We start from the raw sequence: 20,171 nt of genomic DNA, 5'->3' as shown, positions 1-20,171 counted from the left end.
AGGAACCGGAAACAAAATCTCTTGCCCCTGAAAGTCTGCCTCCTAAGGAGCAGAGGGGGGGTAGGAGAAACAAAAGACCCAAACAGACTCAGTTTGAGGAGGAGGTACGGATCTTCCAATTTGAGGGAGAGGGATCCCCAGAGGATCCTGGGAAAAGGATCTTCTCCTTCAGAGAGGGGGAAACTCCTCCCAAAGAAAAATGGGTCCCTAGGGATGCAAATCCAGACTGGGGAGATGTGGAGACTGAGCTACTGCCGCCCACCATCTCATCCCAGAACCAACCGCAAGAAAATCCCCTGGTTCAAACCCATCCTGGTGACTGCCTCCAAAAAGGGGGGGGGGCGGCCCAGAACCGGAGCCAGGGGAACCCACAATGGCTCTGATCTCCAGTTGCCAAATTTTTCTTTCAGATTCCCAAGGCTCTCCACAGAATTCTGCCCAAATCTCTTCGCTAGCGATGTCCAAAACCAGAAAATTAGCCCACCAGTTGTCCAAAAATGTACATTATCTGTGCCCCCTTGAGGAGAAGGAGGGAAGATATTATGCCCCGGTACAAGTACAGGGGCAGGGTACAATTTTGGCACTGGTGGACACTGGATCTCAAGCTACCCTTCTGTCCAGAAGGGCCTTTGACGAACTGAATGCAGGAAGGGGAGAGAATTACCAAATTCCTCTCACCTCTCTTCCTGGGCAACTCCAGAACTTTGACGGGAAGGAAATTCCCGTCGAGGGGACGGCAGATTTGGACATTAAAATTGGGCGACATAAGTTGAAACACCCGGTCATAGTTGTGACCCCAGAGGGCACCCCTTGTTTACTAGGGAATGACCTCCTGAGAAGGTTGTCACCCCTAATAGATTGTGTAAACAAGGTCCTCTGGACCCAGACTAGCCGACCAATAAAATTAAAACAGAGTGTCAACCATGTTAGTTTAAACGGCACATGCCACATGGTTGAACAAAAATCTGACCAAGTAGAATTTCACTTCCAGAACAACCAAACTCCTGACGTGACAGTAATAGCAGTAGGACAACAGACTGGTGATGGGGGGTCCTCTCTATTTCTGAAAATCAACCTTCCTTCCAGTCTAAAGTGGTATTCCACGCTGGAAGGAAACACTCTGAAATTCTATACCAATCCACAATCTGAAACTCCCACTCCTATAGTCCAGAAAGATGTGAAATCAGCTCAGAGCCTGGCTGATATTCAGCAAATTGGAGAGCAGTTGTTCATCCCTGTTCAGTTAAATGATGGGAAGGACTCTGTTCTCGCTCGAGTGTGCGTGAACAATGGTAAGAGCTTCATCAGCGAAGCCATGTTTCGCCAACTCCCAAAAGATCCAGCCATTCCCACCTTCAAACTGATAGACAAGTGGGAAATGGACCTGGAAGCACCCAATTCAAAACATCTCCTGCCAAGCAGGTGTATGCTCAAAATCTCCATTGGCAACAAGAGCATAGTCCACAATTGTTGGGTCGTGCGAGACGTCCCTGCCGCCTTTTACTTAGGCAGTGACATTCTCAATCGCTTTGCCATTAGTTTGGACCTAATAAACTTCAAAGCTTGGTCCCGATTAGCGGATAATCCCATGGGCTTTGATGATCCAGAAAAAGCATTTAGGTCAGCTCAATTGCTACCTTATGCAGTTGAAATTCAGGTTAAAGAGGAAGTCACCATCCCAGAAAGGACCCGACAATTCTCCCTGGAAGTGAAAGTTCAAAGGGGACAAGAGTTGCAAAACCCTGATGCTTACATACATCTAAACGCTTCTCTCCAACAGCAAGGGTTGGGGGTAAACCCAACTCCATTAGTCAACATAGAACATGACACCATTCTAATAGAGGTGGATAACAGCGACTTAAAGAGTATTACTCTAGCCGCAGGCACCATTATTGGAATAGCGGTTGATGATCGACATTTTTCCATCGACTTAGTAAATGAACTGTTAGGACCAATCCCCAAGGACTGTTTTGACAGTGACAGTGATGACAATACAACACCAGACAGGATTTTTACCCGGCATGGGGGGAACTTCCTGGTGTACACTTCCTGCCCCTATGGTAAGGAAGATGTGACTTGTGACTTCAGGAGGGATGAGGTGATTTTCCAGGTCCATGAGGGCTGCCTTTCCCACCTGAAGCCTCCAGTCCAAATCAGCACTCTGACCAGGGACTTCTCCACCCAGCTGGAGGAGGCCGCTGAAATAGCCAAACCAGAAGTCTTTCCAGGCTTCAGGCAGATGGTGGAAGAGAGAGTCAACCTAGCTGATGCCTGTGTGACTCTGGAACAAAAGCAAAAGTTGAAACAAGTTTTCTTGGATTTCCAAGATCTCTTTGCGGTAGACTCATATGACTGTGGTCGCACCGACATCCACACAACAACAATCCCCACAGACCCTGGCATGACTCCTGTGTTTGTGAAGCAATATCGCTTGCCTCTCGCATCAATGGAGTCCCTTACTGAAATAATTAAGAACCTTGAGTCCCGGGGAATAATCCGTCCAGTCCACAGCACCTTCAATAATCCGGTGCTGGGAATATTGAAGCCAAACGGCCAGTGGAGACTCTGCGCCGACCTTAGGGAGCTCAACAAACGGGTCCATACTTCCCGATGGCCTCTCCCCTACATTGACCAAGGGCTGGCCCAGATCCAGGGGTCACAGGTATTCACTGCAATAGACCTGACCAATGGATACTGGACCGTGCCTGTCAGTAGGGAGGACCAATACAAGCTGGCTTTTACCTTTGGGGGCCAGCAGTATACATGGACCCGGACTCCCTTCGGATACCTTAACTCCGGCAATGAATTCAACATTTTCCTACATAAGGCCATGCCCGACCTGGGTGCGAGGGGTAACCTGGCTTATGTAGATGATGTCCTCATCAAAAGCTCAACTGTTGAGGAACACATAGCGGAGATCCGTTATGTTCTAACACAGTTGAGGGCCGCCGGAGCAAAACTTTCCTTTCAGAAAGCACAGTGGTGTAGAACCCGTGTTAATTTCTTGGGGCATGAGATTACTCCTCAGGGTCTCTGTCCCCAGGAAAAGAAAGTGGAAGCACTTCAGAAACTGAAAGACCCCACAACTCTGCGAGAACTAAGGAGCCTCCTTGGACTGACTAATTACAGCAGAAAGTTCATTGAGGGCTACGCAGAGATCACCAGACCCCTGATTCATCTCCTGAAGGGGGGGGGTCAAGTGGGAATGGGGTCCAGAACAATCCGAGGCAGTAAGACAACTCAAAAGAAGCCTCTCACAAGCGCCCTGCCTAGCTTACCCTGTCAGAAACAAGGAGTTCTTCCTGGAGACAGGGTTCTCTAATACGTGCCTGACGGCAGTATTATACCAAAAGCATGACAAGGTCAATAAAGTAATCTCCTATGCGAGCAAAACTTTATCCTCTGTGGAGGAAAAATTCAACGATTGTGAGAAGGCACTCCTGGCAACGGTGTGGGCATTAAAGAATTACCGCCCGTTTATCCAGGGGGAACACATCATAGTGGAGACTCCACACCAGCCTCTGCAATATCTCCAAAGTGACAGAATCCGGGCCGGAAATGTGAGTAATTCCCGAATTACTTCCTGGATTCTGTCAATGCAAGGCTTTCCTGTGGAGGTCAGATATGGCCAAAACAAGAAGAGTCCACTCGCGCAAGGTCTGGCTGACTTGCATGATTGTGCCAGAGAAAACTGTCTCGAGGACGAAAGTCTAAAAATAAAGGACAACATGGAGGCATACCTTAATTCCCCCCACAAAGTCTTTGAAGAAGACAAGTGTGAGGGAATGCCCACTGTCTATGAGGATGGATGCTCTTACCATGTTGACAACAACGGGGAGAAAGAACTGGTGGCCGGCGTAGGGAATGCATGGGTGAATGAGTTCCCAGAACCCTCAGCTGGATACAAAATTGGTCCCCGAAGTAGTCAGGTGGCAGAATTGATTGCATGTTCATCAGGCCATCCTCACTGCTGTCCAGCATCAACTCCACGAACTGGTCATAATCACAGATTCGGATTATGTACGGAACGGGTTCGTGGAGCACCTGGTTAATTGGAAAACCAGAGGCATGTTATGTGCTAACAACAAACCCTTGAAACATGGGAAGTTGATCCAAAACATTGATGATCTGGTCACCTCGAAAGGAATGACCATCTATTGGAAAAAGATCAAGGGTCATTCCAAAGTAGAGGGACCAGACAAAACTGGAAATGACTTAGCTGATCAGCTAGCCAAAACCGGGGCCATCCAAGGGGATCTAATTGAGATTGAGTCCCTGTTGGGGGAAATCCAGGTCACTGCTATCACTAGGTCCCAGACAAATGCTCACAACGACCTTTCAATTGCACAATGGAGTAAGGAGACCCCTGATGCTGATTTGATTACAGCTCAGAAGGGGGATCCAATAATTGGTAAATTTTACCAGCACCTTGAGGACCCTGAGAACTTTCCCCTGACGGATACCGATTACATTGGGAAAGAGGACCTAAGAGTGTTGATGAAATGTCCAAAAATGTTCCGAATCCAAGACGGTTTGCTGGTAAGGAAATCCAAAGCTGGCCACGATCAGTGGGTGGTTCCTACCTCATTCCGAAGCCTGATGTTAAGTCACGCCCATGATGCGGCCACTGCCGGTCATAGGGGGTTTCACACAACATTGGAAATCTTAAGAGAGGTTGCATACTGGCCACACATGGGGCAGGACCTCGACCAATACTTAAAGGGGTGTCTTGTGTGTGCACAATTTCAGCCATCCTCCCTCACGCACCGTGCGCCTCTCCAAAAGAGGGGGATGACACTGCCATGGTCAGATTTACAAATCGACTTTGTAGGCCCTGTGATTCGCTCGGCTAGGGGGAATAAGTACATGTTGACTGTGGCATGCTTGTTTACCAAGTGGGTGGAATGTCTCCCAGCCCCAAATTGCAAGGCAGAAACTGCAGCTGCATTGATGATTAACCACATCTTTTCCCGTTTTGGTCTACCTCAAAGGATTGAGTCAGACAGAGGTAGCCACTTCACCAGTGAAGTAATGACAAAGATGTGGGAGATATTGGGGGTCAAGAGAAAGCTGCATATTGCTTATAGACCAGCTTCTTCTGGGGCAGTAGAGAGATATAACCGGACAATTGTGAGCATATTAAAGAAGTTTGTGGCAGATTCTGGGCCGAGTTGGGATATCCGATTACCTCTGGTCCTAATGGCCATCAGATCTACCCCTTCATCTGCAACCAAAATGTCACCATTTGAGTTGATGACTGGGCGCAAGATGGTGCTTCCTCAGCATTTGCTCTACAGGACCCAAGAGCAGACACTGATAAATGCCTCTACTACTCATGAGTATGTAGAGAATTTAAGGAAACACCTCCAACATGCTTTTGCTTATGCTCAGCGGAATCTAGAAAGATCAGCTGATAGCATGAAGACCCATTATGACCTGAAAACTTCCAGGAAGGAATATCAGGTGGGAGACCGGGTCTATCTATACAACTTCCAAAGGAACCAGGCCAAGCAGCGAAAATTTTTGCCTACATGGAAGGGACCATTCGAGATCATCGACAAGATCTCCCCTGTGGCCTACAAAATCCACATCCCCAAAGGTCCTTTGGCAGCGGGGGAAGACAAGTGGGTACACATAAACCAGTTGAAATGTTGCCATCCCAGGCACACTCTGCAACAACTGGAGGAATCCTCTGGTATCCTAGCGGGTACTGTCTCAGACTAATTCTGTTCCAATCATAAAACATACCACATCTAGTCTCTAAAATATTGTGATTTGCATGAAACTGTCTCTTAGTTATACTGTTTTTTTTTCAAAATAAGAATGTAATGTTTCGTTATGATGAAATGCATATGCTGCCCCACTATCTCAACAGTGGTGGAAAAACGTCTATGAGTAGGTATTGCCGCTCTTCCTTTGTCGTCCTAGGAGAAAGAAAACCTGAAGACGGGCCAAGGAGGACGATCCGGAGACCGGGAACGAAGATCCAATGGGCCCAGTGGACCGCCCAATATTCCCATCAGGACCAGCGAGGAGGACCGATCGATCAGTACCGGATGGAGAAGAAAATGCTGAACTGTGCCATCTACCGGAAGAAGATGAGAACTACATCCCAGATCTTGCGGGTCCCACCAGTGAAGGATCAGATGGCCACCGCAAGAAGGGGGGCTTGTGGGATGTATTTACCCATGCATCCGAGCCCTACCTCGAAACTGTGCAGTACTGACATGGAAAACATCATGGTGGCCAGAGCTTCCCAGAAAATGCACAGGGAAATGCATGAAGAATAGGCTGCCACCCATTTTTGCCGATGTTATGGGCACAGAAGGACACTGCCTAAAACCACCATTGGACTACCCGCACAGTAGTCTGAAACCATTGGGAATGGCAATGCTGATTGCCAAATGCAACCTAGAATTGTTGGGAATTCATTTTCTTAAATCCCAAAAATGGGTGCAGTACCAGTACTCACCACTATCCAAAAGCCGGCAGTTTAAAACCACCCTGTGTTTCTCTGAAGGCAGGCTCAAACTGTCTATTTTAAACATTGCAACACATCTAAAAACTCACTGGACACCAGCAGACATTTGGTAGAATGGAGTGTTGTGTGCCTACAAAATCTGGGAAATGAAGAGCCCAAAACAATGCTTATAACAAAACTGCTATGGAGTCAGCAGTTTAAGTTGCACTGGATTTAAAGACACTAAAATCGAAAATGTTTAGATTAAATGAGTGACCTATGTTTGGTGTCACATGCCTTTGTAACTGTTGAAATGTCATAGTTTTGCACTTAGAATCAGCATTCTAGCTGCATGTGTAAAATTGCAAGTTAATTTAAAAAGCAACAAAAAAACATGGCAGTTAGCTGAAAGTCTGGCTTAAGGAACTGAATTCTGCCTGGCAACTACCCCCATCAGGAGTGAAACTTGAGTCACAGCTGTGTTCCCAGGCCTAGCTGCCCTTTTGCTGCTCACACTAAGGAAATGCCATCTATCTGATAATTGAATTACCTGTGCTCTACAGGAGCTCTGAACAAAGCCTGTCTTGACTCATGCAAAGGTTTTATTACAGCGGTCGTAAAATGTAGCTTCCTCTTGGCAGAAGCTGGGAGGAGCACTGCCTGTGAGAGCAAGCTGGCTTGGCAGAACTGGATAAACCAGTATTTCTACCTTGTGCTGAGAGGAAACCACACCCCTTTGGAGCCAGAACATAACTTTAAAAAGATGGATCATTCATAGAGCGGACATGTGAAAATTTTATAAATGATACCATAATTCTTGTGATTTTTCTGCCCACAGTTTAAGAGGTTTTTAGAACCGGTGGTATGTTCAGGGGGGTGTTAGCGGAAAAGTGGATATTACTCTAAATGTATGCATGTTAAAAATCTGAAACTTCATCAGTTAATGTCCATACTCCCTGCGCACATGTATGTAAAGTTGGGTCAATGTCAGAAATTGAAAAATCAGTTAAAAAGTCAATTATGTGCCATTTCTGAATGCAAGCTCTTAGAAACAACAGATTTGGACAGAGACATGGCTAAATTCAGCCACACCATGTATATGTAATTTCAAACAACTGTGTAACTGTGAAATATGGATTTTGATCATATATAGATTTGGGTGCACAGATGACAGGGGAGGTTTTTTCAAGAGATCATAAATGGCTGACATCACTCTGACACAACTTAGTTCCCCAATCAAATGAGAAATGGAAGTTTGACCAATTAGAAGCTGAGAGAGAGGTAGGGTCAGTGATGCTAGAACACACCCACATTCTAAACACATAAAAGCAGACAGACAGGACAGATAGGGACTTTCAAATCCATCTGCCGCTGGAAGCTCTGCCGGAAAAATCCATACTTTACCTCCATCAAACCTCCAGAGAGCCAAACTAGAGACTTCAATCTATCCAGAACTAGAGACCCAGACCAGAGAACCAGAGAGAGCTGACCCAGATCACTGTGAAGTGCAGAGACCAGAGGCGAGTTTAAAACCTGACCAGATCCATGGCGAGGCCCATTTCACTCAAGAATATAGTGTGAGTACCTAGAAAACTGTGCAGAACCAATCTCCTAGTTAAAATAATATAATTCAATCCTATTTTAATCTAAGTAGAACTGTCTCCTAACTGTCACCTGTCATTTGTAAAGCTGTCACTTGTCATTTTCTAGTTGCAAGCTGCACTTGTCTTTTTGAGCTTTTAAAATTTCAAATCTGAAAAACGACCTTTATTCAATCGCTCATATCTCCGCAACCGTTTGTGCTAGAGACTTGCAGTAACTTTCATCTGAAAGTTGAGAATCTAAGCTTTTAATCGCACTAAGAACCGCATTCCTACCCCCTATAGTTTTACCGCAATCGCGGAACACGCATCCGCAAATTTTACCGCGATTTGCAAATTTCTCCTCGTGTAAAAACAGCTGCTGCTTGCCTTCCATTTGCCAGAAATTCGTTTAACCTGCTAACTATCCCTGCATCATTGCTAGTGTGAGCCGGGCCTAATATTAACTAGATACCACTCACCCTGAACCTCTGAAAGGGAATTAAAAGCATTTTAGCATATTTATTTAATTCATTGCCAGCACATATCAAAGCAATTTGGGCCTGTGTTTTCAAACTTCTGTAGTCTAAGCTTGCTGGGGTGAACTGAATCACATTTGATTGCATTTCTGAGAACTGTGTGTTTTCCTTCCATTTCCTTGCCTTGCATCAAGGGGGGGAGGGGATTGCCAGAGAAAAGTGATTACATTGTTTTGTTGAAATCATATTGAGTATTTCTATACTGCATTTCATTCATTCAACCTTGCATCCATTTGAACTCTATAAAGCATTTTGTACCACCTTCTTCTTTTGTTCCTATTCACCTGTGTGCTACCTTATCCATTTCATGTCAACTCCTTAGTGATTATAAAGAAGTGTGCTAGTGCCAGATTCTCCGTTGTTAATCTTTATCATATCAGATTAAGTGTGCTATTCAATTATTAATTTATTATAAGGTGTGATATACACATCTCTTGTTTAAATTATCAAATAAACCTTTTAACTTGCAAGACAGAACTACTTCTTGGCTCAGTGGGGTCAGGGGGATTCCAAGAGAGGGGTGTTATATAGGGGTAGTCATCCAGAACGCATGAACTGGACATAAAGATATATCAATAAGGGTTTTCATTTAGTATTATAGACTAGGCGTTGACTTAGCTGTAGTGTTGAATTGAATCCTCTTACAGTTGTTAGGGACATAAGGGCCTATTTCTTCCACTATTCTTGTTTGTCTTGCCAGTTTTAACATGGCTGCTTTTTAAAAGGAAGTGTGGTAGGTCAGAAGAACGAGACCAATCCGTTTTTGGTATCCTTTGCTTTCTTTTAATATAATAGGTAAAAAAGGCCTCACTATACCTAATGTATGGATTTCCCTGGCTAACCAAACTAACTAGGGTGCTTTTGGTCTGTGGTGAAGTCCAAAATAAACAGTCTGTCCTCCATCCAAAGCTAAGCTGCTCTGTCCCTACCACCAATACAAAATAACAAAATACCAGTAGAATGACTCCCTTCTCCACCCCTGTTACTCCAAAACGATCAAGGACCAAATTGACACCCTGGCTCCTGCTCTGGCTGATTTCTGCAACCACTCCTTTGCCACTGGAGTCTTCCCCTCCTCCTGAAGCACTCCCTTGTGCACCCTCTTCTTAAGAAACCCTCTGCTGACCCTTCCTGCCCGGCTAACTATCGTCCAATCTCCATCACTCCTTTCCTGGACAAACTCCTGGAAAAGCTGGCTATCTCCCAGGTTAATCTTCACACTGAATCTGTTGGTTGTCTCCATGACCATCAGTCTGGCTTCAGAGCTGCCAGAAGGACGGAAATGGCTCTCCTGAACATCCGTGAAGACCTGCTCTCCAACCTGGATTCCAACACCCCATGTGTCCTCATCTTACTTGACCTCTCTTCTGCCTTTGACACGGTCAACCAAGCCATCCTGATCAACCGTCTCTTTGATAACCTAGGTATCAGTGATCAGGCCCTGGCTTGGCTGACCCCCTTCCTCTCTGATCGACCCTCCCAGGTCCAACTTGGGTCCTTTCTCTCCTCTATCTCGATCTCTTCCCGCGGTGTTCCCCAGGGGTTTAACCTCGCTCCCTGGCTGTTCAACCAATACCTGGCACTTCTTTCCCACCGCATTGCCGCTCTCTGCACCGACTTTCAGTGCTATGCGGATGACACTCAACTCATTTTCAGGATCCCTTCTGCCACCTCTCCTCCTTCTCTCATCGTTGACTGTCTGTCTGCCCTCCATGAGTGGTGTGCCGTCAATGATCTCTGCCTTAATACCAGTAAGACCGAGATTCTCCTCATCTGCACACCTGCTCCCTGGTTTCTTGTCACTCTCTGGCCGACCTCTGTTGGCCCTCTTCCTGCTCCCACCTGTGAGGCTAAACCCCTCAGGGTCATCTTCGACTCCACACTCTCCTTCTCTCCTCACATCTCTGATGTCTCTAAGAAGTAGCACTACCAGCTGCACCCGCTCAGAGGTATTCTTCCTTTCCTCTCCTTCCCCCAGAGGCTCACTGTCTCCAGAGCTCTGGTTCTCTCCAAGCTGGACTACTGCAACAGCCTTTTTCTAAATCTGCCTGTCTCTACTCTCCGCCCTCTGCAACTCATCCAGAACAGGACTGCAAGACTTGTCCTTGGCCTCAAGCCCAGGGATCGTATCTCTTCAGGACTGAAATCCCTGCACTGGCTCCCAGTAGCGGCGAGGATTAAGTTCAAAACCCTCTGCATTGTCCACAAGGCCTTCTGGGGCCTGGGACCACAATACCTTCAACTGTCTCTTCCTAAATATCTTTCTTCTCGAGCTCTTCGCTCATCCGCCTCCAACTCCCTCAGGGTCAGTAGCTTCTCCAAGGAACAAGTTGGTGGTAAATCTCTTCTGCTGGGGCCTTCCTCTGGAACAGCCTCCCTGTCTCTCTGAAACTTGATGAGAACGATCTCCAGTTCCGGAAGCGTCTCAAGACCTTCCTCTTTGCTTCTGCTTTCTCTCCTCCTCTTCCCCTGCTGATCTTCTGGCTTAATCTGAAGCTGCACTGGTTTCCTGGCTACCCTCTGATCTCAACCCAGGTCCCCTCCCCACCAGCTGCACACCTGCACTGCCCCCTGGGTACCCTTGCACTGGGGGACTGTTTCTGTATCCCTACAGCCCCTACTAGCACTTGGCCCCTGATGTCTGCACTTACCCTTGCACTTGCCACCAGCTGGCTGTACTTTTATTTATTGTTTTTATTTTATTGTTATCCTATGTACTGCACTGCCCCCTCCCCTTTCCCCCAACACTTCTCCCCCTTCCCCGTCCCCTGCACTTGCACGATCACAATGTTACCCGGCCTAGTAGGATCGTTGTCTGTCTTCCCTCTGTTTTCCCTCCCTTGCCTCGTCGCACCTTGAAACAATTGTGTATAGGCGCGTTATAAATGCCATATCATATCATATCATATCATAGGCTTCCTCAGCCTTAATAGCCAATTTTGAGATACCTTTTAGCTATCTCTTGGATTAATGTATTTAGTTCTTCTAGGGGGCTTTTCCAAGTCTTTGGCTCCCCTATTCGTTCTCTTTCTAGGCTTCTCCTCAATGTTATGGGCTTCAGGTATTCTTGTACAATGTCTTTCTTAAGTGTCTCTGAAAGATTCTCCTTCTCTGAGATTACTAGGGATACTGAATCCCTCGTTCTGTGGTTATTATCCTCTGTGTTTCTGTAGTTCTTTTACGGAATAAGGCATTTAACATCTTGTTCCTCCTCCTCTGGTCCCAGGTCTTTCTGCTTGAGAGGTTTATTGTAGACCCAACAGTTATTCTTATTCTCCTGTCCAAGTCTTATATTCCTGAGACGAGTAAGAGAAGTTTCATACTGCTTCTCACTCTTCTTGGGTTTGTGCCTTCCACTGGTACGAGTAGGCTGAGCCCCACAGTGTTTCTCACTCTTCTTAGTTTTGGTTTATTCACTCTGACAAGTATGATGAGTCCCAGAGTGTTTTTCATTCTTGCTAGTTTCGGGCCACTCACTGGGACAAGTAGGAGGAGAGTACTCTTTATCCCAGTCTTACCTCCTGGGGCTCCCGGAGTTCCCATGACTCCAGGAAAAGAACAGCTCTCTCAACCTGGGTAGCCAAACCAAGCGATTACAGTAAACTAGCCTTTAAGACCATCTCAAAAGAATACAAAGCGGCCATTATTTAAGCAAAGTCTAATTCCTTCAACACTAGGATAGCAAACGCGAAGTGAGGCACCAGAGATTTTTGCCATCTTCAGGGAGTTGGAAACACCTTCTCCCACCATGCCATCCCTCACCAAGGACAAGGGCTGGTATAATAGTATCCAGGATGCTATGCTATGCTGGATAAGCTGAACATCCTTCATAACAAAATCATCAACCACCAACAGGCACTAAAACAACAACTATCTAACCTCCACGGTAAGACCTCCTGTGACGCCCTGGCCTTTTCATTCAAGGAAATGAACAAACAGGAAGTCATTGTACTCATTAAATCTATTAAACCCTCCAACTGCAAAGGAGATGCCTATCCAGCGCAGCTCATCATAGAGAGTGCTTCCACCCTAGCTCCTTTCCTCACTACCTTTATCAACGCCTCCTTCAAATCAGATCATGTCCCTGCCTGCCTCAAAGAAGCATGCGTATGACCACTTTTGAAAAAACCCACGCTCGACCCAACATTTCCAGGGAATTACAGACCCATCACCACGGTCCCTTTGCTGTTGAAAATTATCAACAAAGGCGCATAGCTGCAGGTCCACAAATCCCTACAGACAAATCACTTGCTTGGTCTCCGACAGTCTGGCTTCCGTCCCGGCTATGGGATCGAAACTGCTTTAATGGACCTTAAAAACCAGATTGAGGATCTCAGAGACGCAGGCAAACCCGCTCTCCTGCTGCTCCTAGACTTGTTCGCAGCTTTTGACTTGGTGGACCATGATACCATATGCCACCACCTCTCTACCGCTGCCAATTTTTCTCCCAATGCTATAGCTTGGATCTCATCCTTCCTTAAAGAAAGAGCCATGAATGTTTTTTCGGGCGAGGCCTGCGCCAGCCCTAAACTGATCAAATGTGGAGTCCTACAAGGATCCTGCATTTTACCCATCCTATTCTTGTACCGCTTTGCCCTATTAGCCCCTCGCTCTCTGTAACCATGAGCAAGGCCTATATTACCTGTAACTAAGACATCTTCATGAAACAGTGCCCCAATGCCTGTGGTCTGTAGTGCGCTTTACAAATCTAAATAAATAAATCAAATGGATAAAAATTACCCTGTTTTCTACAGGTTAGCATCACCAGGCCTGTTCGCAGGATAGGGACTTTCTTCGCAGTCAGGATTTCATCGATTCTCGATCCATCTCTTTCTTTTTCTTTTCTAGGGCTCTGCAGCACCTGTGCTATAGCTGTCTCTGCGTTGTTACCAGGCTGTACAGTCCACCTCTCTAGTGTCACCCCACCACTTTCGACACGCTCCTTCTCCTGGGATTTTCATTCCCTTCTCTCTCTGGCTTTCGGATTCCTCTGTGCTTCTTGCCGATATTTTCCCGGTCTCTTTCAGCACTGCTCACTCGGCTGATTTGAAACTCCTGTGTTCCACTTCTTATCGACAGTAGAGTAGTCCATCGTCTCTTTTTATGATTGGCTGCTGGGTCCTCCCCAGTGTAGGATTATAGTCCGTTCTCTTTTAGTTGAACCCTCTTCATTATTTGTTCATTCTTATTCACAGTAGTGTTGGTTTCCAGCCATTGAGTAATCGATATTACTTGTTGTTCATTCTTCTTCGTCACATACATTGATCCTCAGTTTGGATATTAGGTCTTATGTTACAATAACAAATAGTGGTTTGGTTTGGTAAATGTCTCTGGAGCACTGGTGTTACTGTTGTTCTAGAAGAGAGGGTTCTAGGGAGTTCCTCTGCGGAACAGGAGTCCTAGTGCCCCAGAGGGGAGTCTCTCCCTGTGAGGTCCCGCATGCCACTACCCCTAGGGGGATTATTGCGTAGTGGGCTCACCTCCCTATCCTCACAAGGAAAAGCTCCTCTCTGGGAGAAGTGACAGAATCCCACGATTCGTCACAGAAGCTTGGGTGTTAACCACATCGTTTTTAGACCTGAATTTCAGGGACAATAATGGAAAATAAGGGAGTATAAGCCCTGTCCCAGGTTGCCTGATTTGCCACTGTTGTGATCTCTTCCAACAAAAACAGCTTGACTGCCTTTAACATTTATGCTGTACTGGTCAAAGTAAGCAGCCATGATAATTTCTTCCATACAACTCTTTACCTGGAGCAGAAATAGTAGATTTGCTGGCATGGAGAGATTGTGTGCATTCTAGGTGTAAGTAATATGTTATGCTTGCATAAAACCCACAGGCTTCAAATGTGTTATTCTATTTACATGCACTTGAGTGCAACAGGTACTTTTACCAACCCGCAGGTAGATGTTCCGTTCTATGTTCAGTGATCCGTGAAGATTACCACTATCAGTGAGAGTACTTAATTTAGCATCATATGTTGAAGTTGGTCTCATTGAGCTGTCCAGAAACTTTGGACTGTACTATCTACCACTAATAATGCCACTGGAACATGACAGAGAGCTATAAATATGAAATATATGTTCAATGTCCGTTCATTTGTGCTACCGCAACACAATGCAACTTGTTACCACCAGAACTCATAAACCTAAGGAGTTATCTGCGCAAGCTGACAGTGTTGTAGAGCCCCATGTTTCACTGTAAACCTCTAATTTTGTATGTGTAAAATGCAAACATGTTCCATCCAGAGACAGACTGCAGGGGATTAGGGTATTTACCTATGGATCAGTTGGTTAAAGGTCTTCCTACACAATTTTCCACTGATATCACTCATTCACAGAAAGACTAAACGTGCAGTTATTCTGCATGACAATAATAATCATCACATCAATGTCAGCCAGACAGATTTGGTACCCGCATCCACATCTCAGTCTGCTCTTGCAGGGGCAGACAAAAGATCACACACCCTCAACCTCACACTCTGAACTCCGACTTGATTCCTGAAATCCTAGCGTTTGGACACCAACATCTGCCACACAATGAAACGACATAGGAAAGCAAGCTCCTAAACCAAACATGTGTTGTTTTAACAAAAGGAAGAGCTATAATGGTGCACACGGCAACAGATGCATCCATCAAAATGCATAGAATCAGGGATCAATAAAGATCTCTTGCATCTATTATGTAGTGGACTAGCATACAATTCAATTAAGATCCACTTGCGTGTCTTAGCAGCATATGCCAAATCACAACACAAGATTACGTGCAGAAATGTTCCAGTTGGGGCTTTCATGGAGGGGATCAAAAGTCTGCACTCCCCTGGTTTCCATATTAGCACCAGGTGTAGTGTTACATAGACCTATGCTTTCACCCTTTTAACCTCTACATAATTCTACGCTCAAGTACATCTTACATTCACAGTTGCTTTTTTGCTTTTCTGTTAGGAGTAAAGTCGCTCAGGAGAGTTAATGTTAAAGGTATTTGTGCCACGCACCGTCACCACTGGAGTGGTCCCTAGGAGCTCTGGCAGGTCTGAAAATTAGTGTGTGAAGAGGTAGGGGGGTTAATAGGGAGTAGTTAGAATAGGAAAGTGAGAGTTGAGATGTCCTGTTGGCTGCTTCAGTTCGGTTTGCACCGTTCGCTGAGCTTAAGTGTGGTTTTCAGGTCGGTGCTAAATTCCCATGTGCTGTTGTGTCAGGCTATGTGTTAGTCTGTTGTTGCAATGTGGTGAAGTGTGTGCAGATTGCTGTGCAGAGAGATAGTTGTGTGAGTTTCTGGATGGTGAGTGTATGCAGAAAATTGAGGTTCTAAGGTACGGTTAAAATTAGTTTATTTTTATAATATTTTGTCTATTTTACCACTTTGTCTTTGCGTTTCTGCGCCTAACCTCTATAGTTATCATGTGTGTTTGGTACTGTAGTTGTCCGCCTAGTTGGCAGGCATGTTGAAGAGTGGGAGCCCTCCTCTGTGTGATTCCAGTGGTATGTGTATCTAGCTGCTTTCTGCTAGTTCCCCTGCCTTGCGGCTGGTAAAGTTTTGGTCAGAGGGCTGGTCCCTCACTGCCCATCCGGTTGGGTGTCCTCACCTATGCAAGTTTCCTTTAGGATTGGTGGCGTGTGGACATGGCCGGGGATTCACGTTTCCCTTTGGGTCCCTGCTTCCTAGAGGTTTCCTCCTGAATCTGGATCAAAGAGCCAAGTTTTGAGTAGTTTTCTGAACTCGAGATGACCCCTTGTGTTGCGTATGTTTTTTGGTAGGGTATTCCAGCTTAAAGCTGCCAGATGAGCGAAAGATGATCCTCTGAATTCTCTTTTATTGTATGGTTTTGGTTCTAAGCGAATGCCGTTGCTTGATCTGAGTGATCTGGTTGGATGGTAGACAGTTATTTTTCCCTTTAGGAACTATGCTCCTTGGCAGTGGACTGTTTAGTTAGTGAGCTATTTATAGCCATACGCAAGGAAATGGTGTTTGCATACATCCAAGAATTGCGCCAAAATGTATATCCAAATTCCATGTCAACCAAACTGTTGAACTACTATCGTTTTTCAATCACCCAAATCACATGCCGAAAGTAGTCTGCACAGTAAATGTAGGATGGATGCTCATGGTTTACATGGAACAAACCAAACACATTAGAGAAATGGCACAATGGGTTGTAACCATTGTGCTACTCAAACGGGGGGGGGCATCCAACCAGCAAAGAGAGTAACAGACTTAAACGCCAATTTACTTTTTTTCTTGACAGGTTCTAGTCAAATTAGGCACAGTGTGATATTCAGTCTGTGTCCATCCCAAGAATCCCTTGAACACCTCAGCCACTTAATTGCAGAAGGTTTGTGTAAGTGAACATTCATGCCACCTGAGAAGAAAGGTGGGCAGGGTATCTGCATCTCGGGCATTGACCATCTGTATTTGAATGCATTTTATGTAATAGGGTCAGAGATAGATATGCACATTGTGTCGGCATTTGTAATGTATCAGTTTAATCTTTCGAGAAGGCACTATTTTGTTAATGCATGCCCTCTGCCATTGTGAGACTTCCAAAGGGACCCCACTGTAGGTGTGCTTCTCTTCTTGCATGTAGCTTAGCCCTTGCTTCTTTATGTTCTTGGGAGCAAAGACTCTATGAAGCTCTTTAATCCAGCAACCTCCTGTTCCTAGCAAAGAAATAGTACTGTTTACTTTATGCAGTGGCTTTTCCTCTGGGAACATAGACCCACTCTTCTTACTTCAGGAAGACAGATAAAGTTTTGAGAATTTTCTTTTGTGTTAAGGCATGCCCTCTGGCATTGTAAGACCTCCAAAGGGACCTGATCACTAGGTCTGCTTCCCCACTTGCATGTTGCTTAACTCTTGCTTTAGATTCTTGGGAGTACAGACTCTTCGAATGGATTGTGTCCTCCCACGTATTCCTCATCTTAGATATATCCTTACCTTCAGCTTGCTGCTTAGGAATTAGGATTTTTTTCTCCTTTCCACCAGAGGGCGCTCCCCTCGAGACAGCGGCGTCGATGTCCCTCGGCGGCACCCGTCGAACACAGACGTCATTGCCTGCTTCAGTTCTGTTTTTCCGTTAGCTTCGCTTTGGATCATTTCAAACAGCGTTTCAATCTTTTGTGAAGAAAAAGCTATGTCGTCTTCTTCGAACCCTTCCACGCCGAAGACTGGATTAAAAAAATGTCTGAAGTGCGGAAAGAAATGTCTCTGACAAATCCACACAAAAATGGTCTTTGGTGCCTCGGTTCCGACCACCGGATGGAAGACTGTGGTTCGTGCCAGTCGATGACCCATAAAGCCTTGAAAGAACGCAGAGGTAAACTGGCGATGGGGGAGGGTTCATCGAAGTCTACTTCGAAAGGGAAACTTTCTACTTTCGGCCGAGTCTTCGAAAAAGTATCGTAAAAAGCATAGGTCGAGGAGTAGATCGAGAAAGTCTTCTTCTTCGTCATCCAAAAAGGCAAAGAAAAGACAGCATTGATCTCCCTCATCCTCCTCGACGTCTTCCAAGGAGGTGATAGCATGCCCATCAAAGCATGACTTCCCGAGTAAATGGGAAGCTTTTCATGTTTCCATGCTTAAAACTTTTGAGAACCTGGCCCAGACCCCCTCAAAAAAGGCTAAAGAAGACCATGCCCCTACTCACGAAAAACGTGACAGAGGTAGGTCCAAAACAAGAAAAGCTGATAAAAAGTCGTTGAGGGTGTCTTCGAGGGAATCTTCTCGATCACCTCATGAAAAAGACCTTTCGGTGCATAAATCGAAGGCAGAGGGAAACAAAATGGCGTTGAAACATCATAAGCCATCGAAGTCGACATCAACACCATCGAAGACTTCGAAAGCCCTCGAGTCGCAAATTCCTTCGAAGGAAGCTACGTCGAGTTCACGTTCGATAACTCTGAAAGCTCCTTCGACAGTTTCCGCAACCCCCTCGACGATTACATCGAGGTCATCGAAGGTTCCCTCGACGACGTTGAAGGATGTGGTTATGACATCGGCGCCATCGACGTTTTCGTCGACGCCCAAGCCTTTTATAAGGGAAAATCCCACATTACCAGAAAAGTTTTTTCAACCTGAGAATAGACATGACTTTTTCAGGACCATGTCATCTATCTGAGGGAGAATCATCAGAAGAGGAAGAAGTCACCTCTGCTGGTGTTAAATTTGACACAAGATCTGTTCCAGAGGAATTAATGAATCCTCAATCAAAAATTGAAGATCTACAAGAATGTTTACAGACTGCAAGTGGTCTGGACACTTCTCCAGAGTACGAATTTGACAAGCAAGACCCATCAGAGCAGGCTGATCCGGGTAACAGAAAACTCATGAATAGAGTTACAGAATTTATGGGGTGAGGTAGGAGTTCACCAGTCTGTCAAGATAATGACATGACTGATTTACTATCAGGAACTCCTCAACAAGACCCCATTCTCCATTTTCACATTGCCTTGCAGAGAAGGGTTAGTTCTGCATGGGAACACCCTGAAGCCATCCCGGCAGTTAATAAAAAATGTGTGTCTAAATATAGATCCTGCAATTCTGATCCAGAATACCGGAGTAAACATCCAGCTCCAGAAAGTCTGGTAGTACAAGCAACCACATCCACAAGAAATGCTGCTTACCCTACAATCCCTCCAGATAGGGACGATAAAAAGGTGGATGCATGGTCTAGGAAGATTTTTACATCAGGGAGTATGGCTTTGAAATATACTAATGTAACCTGTACCTTGGCAAGGTTCACATATACCCTGTGGGACTGCATGTCAACGGCAGCTGAACACATCCCAGAAGGTGAAGAGCGTGATGGCTTTCTAGCCATAATAAGGGATGGAAAGGAGGCTTCGGGAGAATGCCTTCAATCAGGTTTGGACACAGCTGATAGTATGAGTAGGTCCATGGCAACTAGCAAAGTTCTAACTAGATTTGCGTGGCTAAGAAAGTCTGGTTTTGCACCGGATGTGCAATCCAGACTTCTTAATATGCCTTTTGACGGCTCGAGGTTGTTTGGCAGCAAGGCGGATGAAAGTTTGGAGAAGCTGCAGAAATCCAAAGCGGTGGCTAAATCTCTGTGCCGCCATAAGACAACCTCAGCAATGCCCCTACACAGGCTCATCTTCCCAGAGGGGTCGTCCTTTTCGTTATTATTCCTCAATTGGAAAAGGAAGAGGACAGGCCAGTCAAAGAGGTCAAAGAAAATTTCCTCAGGGCGAGGAAAAGGTGCTAGATCTGCCCCAGCAGTGGCATCTGTCCCTTCAGCCTCTGCTGAAGCTGCTGCAAAACCACTCTGAGGTTTTGACCCACAACACCCCGGTGGGAGGCAGAATCTCACAGCATCTAGAAGAATGGCGGGGCATTACTTCAGATGCTTGGGCACTGGAAACAGTATCCAAAAGTTACTGCCTTTCTTTTCTAAAGAAACCTCAGAATCACCCCCCCGGGATACAACTCTGTCAAACATCCGGATCCGCTCCTGTTGCAGGAAGTTTTAACCCTGCTACACAAAGGTGCAATAGAACATGAACCTATTGCAGAGAAGAACAAAGGTTGGTATTCCCCATATTTCCTCATCCCAAAGAAGGACAGAGGACTGAGACC

At 45.7% G+C, this 20,171-nt stretch overlaps 1 protein-coding gene across 6 annotated transcripts in view; it reads left to right on the top strand.

Moving 5' to 3' along the window:
- The window catches only part of CDADC1 (cytidine and dCMP deaminase domain containing 1), a 671,523-nt gene that overhangs the window by 400,574 nt on the left and 250,778 nt on the right, over positions 1-20,171 (top strand). The window lies entirely within an intron of this gene.

This window comes from Ambystoma mexicanum, chromosome 7q (genome assembly GCF_040938575.1).
Source record: "Ambystoma mexicanum isolate Mex_15411 chromosome 7q, UKY_AmexF1_1, whole genome shotgun sequence".
NCBI lineage: Eukaryota > Metazoa > Chordata > Amphibia > Caudata > Ambystomatidae > Ambystoma > Ambystoma mexicanum.
The sequence above is the reverse complement of the archived record's forward strand: the minus strand, read 5'-3'. Positions and strand labels throughout refer to the sequence as shown.